The sequence below is a fragment of the Erinaceus europaeus genome, chromosome 2 (genome assembly GCF_950295315.1).
Source record: "Erinaceus europaeus chromosome 2, mEriEur2.1, whole genome shotgun sequence".
NCBI lineage: Eukaryota > Metazoa > Chordata > Mammalia > Eulipotyphla > Erinaceidae > Erinaceus > Erinaceus europaeus.
This window is the reverse complement of record NC_080163.1, coordinates 34,927,715-34,930,789: the sequence shown is the minus strand read 5'-3', so window position 1 is coordinate 34,930,789 and position 3,075 is coordinate 34,927,715. Positions and strand designations below refer to the sequence as shown.

Genomic DNA, 3,075 nt, shown 5'->3' with positions numbered 1-3,075 from the left:
GCATCATGGAACTAGGGGGATCTCCATGGATGGTGGAGAGGTGCTATGGTGTGACTTCCTATCTTTCTGCCTTTCTGTCTTTGTCTCTCTGAAGAAAAGGAGCAGCAAGCTCATCTGTGATAATACCTGTTTTCCCATAGTTATAGCCCAGCCCCCTACTGAACTGGCAGAAGCATTAGTGTTTTCATCTCTCTCTCTCTCTCTCTCTTTCTCTCTCCATATATAAATATAAATATATATATATATATATATATGGAAAAAAGTTGGTCCAGAGCAACAAAGCCCCAACAACCACAACGACAACAAAAAATAGTAAAGAATGGAAACAGTCAGTCTGAAAGTAGTAGAATCACACATTTGTAAAGCCCAGGGGCATCACCAAAAAGAAAAATGAAGAAAGAAATACTCTTCCAAGTGATCAGCATTAGTCATATAGATATGACTTGGTGGGTAAAATCTCATCTGCCTCTCAGATGGATAGGGGAAGACCAGTCAGGGTGGGTGGCAAAGAGTCAGAGCTCTACAGTGACAGTATAGTTACATCTGCTGGACAAAGGCACAGCCATAACCAGGTGAGTTCAAATCAGGCATTCTTCTCACCAGTGCCCACTCTGTCTAATAAGTAGTGGCTCTTATCTTCTTAGTCAGGTGAGGTAAATCTCTTTGAGAATGGTTTTTCAAGTTTTACTGATCTTGAGTTAACAGAAAATGACGAATAACTTGCCATATTTGTCATGGAGGTTCCATATCAGAAAAGAATATCAGCTCATCTGGGGCTCCTCCGCATGGCCCACCATCACCCCATTTCCCACCCTGCCCCCTCCTGCCCTGTCTATAAAGACTGCTTCATAGCTGCAGGTGGCCTAGGGTAGTTCCCAGAAGCTCAAGATGTACAAATCCTTCTGTCTCCTTCTTTTCCTCATCCTCTTTCCTCACAGCCATCCAGCCCCCCTGCCCTCAAGGATCTGCAAAAGCCAGCCTCAGTCCTGCTGCGACAGCTACTATATCATCAAAGAAATTCAGACTGACCTGTCCAATTTCAACACCTCTGTGAGTAGCTGAGTCCATCCTGGGCACAAGGTAAGGGTGGCCATAATTCACCATTGGCCAGTGTCTCTCATGAGTTCTCTTTTCCCTGTAGGTGCCTATAGGCCCAAATGAATGCTACAGGCTGAAGGTGAGAGCACATTCCCAAGATCTTTCTGCCTCCCTGCTGGTGACTGGTTCATGTCTCCAGTCACAGGTTTGGGTGCATTAGGGTCTGGCATGCCTGGGTGGCCACACTTATCTAGGTCTATTCTTTGTTTCATTTGAGTATTGTATAGTAAATGTTGTTTTCCCCAAACTGAAAATTCTTTAAAAAAAAAATTGTTGGCAAAACTGTCCCTCTTTCCTTTAGGTCCTTCTCTGATAGTTGTATTGGCAATTCCCCATTCACCCAGGCTCACTTGGTGTCTGGAGGTGGGGTGGTCTGTGTTTTGCCTCAACTCCAGAATGCACTACGAATGCAGTATACAGAAGCTATGCCCTTGAGTAGTTGAGTTCTTCCTGGAGTTAGGGGCAGTGCAGAGCTGGGAGACAAAATGGAGGCCTATGGAGTGATAGAAGGCACCAGTGAGGGAAAAGGAGGCAGGAGGTATGGTAAATAAGCCAGCAGAACTGTACTCAACTGTACTCCCCAGCTGTACTCAAATTCTTTATCCCTGCAGGATGTCAAATTTCTGATGTCTAACCTGGCTGCCTTCCGGAATGCTTCAGACAAGTTTGTCAGTATCTCTAACTCGTCTTTAGCCATCAGTAAAAATCTGAAGACTCTTGAGGTTTGTGAATATGGGGTGATTCTTTCTGGTTTGAAGACTTCCTGTCCTCAGAAGAGCTCAAACCATGTCTAGTGCATGGTCTTGTCTTGTCTGTTCTTAGCATTTTCACTGATACTTTTTAGTTCTAACCTCATGCCTTATCACCCAACAGCCCAGGGCAGAGCAACCATCAGTGTCATTTTAGTTAGCATCCCTGTGACTCCTAATGGGACCCCAATTGCCTACCTGACTTCCCCAAAGTCTTACTGCCTTTTCTTTGTCTCTGGTTCACAGAATATTCTGCAAAAATTACCCATAGTCACCCTTACCTACCAGGTAAGCTACCACCAGGATGGAATGCCCACTACCCAGGCTATGTCCCTGCCAACTTCCCTGAACCAAGATTTCTTATTTCATTTAAGGAAGAAGAGGACATCCAAATTGTAGATTTTGGCAAGTTCCCAAAGAAGTTGAATACCTTCCTGGGATTCCTATATCAAAAGCTGAAATCTTCACTGAACTGCTCACAAGTTTAAAAATCAAGTAGAAGAAAGACATCCTAAGTCCTGGCCTTTACACTTCTGCAACTGAGCTGGTATCAAGTCCTAGGTCTCTAATACTCCTCTGATAGTTCCTCTGAAACTGATAATTCAGTTAATGCTTCACTTTGCCACAGATTTCAAATCTTGACATCTAGTTTATTCTAAAGTTTGGTCACAGGGTTATCAAAGATCATTTCTATTTATGTAGTAGTTTATTTATTATCCACTTTTTGTGGATTTATTTATTTATTTATTGGAATCTTTTCAGAATCTCTGAGCAGAGCTCAGAGCAGTTATAAAACAATTTTGTTTGTATCTCCAATTTCAAAAGGGTTCTTCACTTTTGAGAAAAATAAATACTGTTTCAAGAGTTATTTTGTGCCCAGTGTTACATTTCTAAAGGGTTTCTCCATCTAATGGGCTTAGGTGACTGTTTTCACATTAATAGTTAATTTCTTTAGTGTTGTGGTTTTGATTCCTCTCAGAATAATGTTATTGAGTATATTCATGTTTTATTACCAGAATGAGCACTCGCAAAGCCTGCTCCCTCTCAAGCTGATCCATACCATCAGGACCACCCCTGCTCACTATAACCCCTCTCTCCACTTTCCACACTTGCTTCTTAGTATCTCCCTGATTTTTTCACTTCTCTACATCCCCATGGGAAACCCCATTCTGGACCAGACCTAGTTGCCTGAATACATAACAACAGCTCCCAGGACTGACCTCACCTG

General features: G+C 42.7%; 1 long non-coding RNA gene across 1 annotated transcript; it reads left to right on the top strand.

Moving 5' to 3' along the window:
• Positions 1-417: 417 nt before the first annotated feature.
• On the top strand, positions 418-2,529 carry LOC132536921 (uncharacterized). The gene is made up of 6 exons (XR_009548450.1): positions 418-572; positions 939-1,050; positions 1,142-1,177; positions 1,710-1,820; positions 2,094-2,135; positions 2,222-2,529. It is a non-coding gene; the product is annotated as an uncharacterized LOC132536921 (long non-coding RNA).
• The last annotated feature ends 546 nt before the right edge of the window (positions 2,530-3,075 follow it).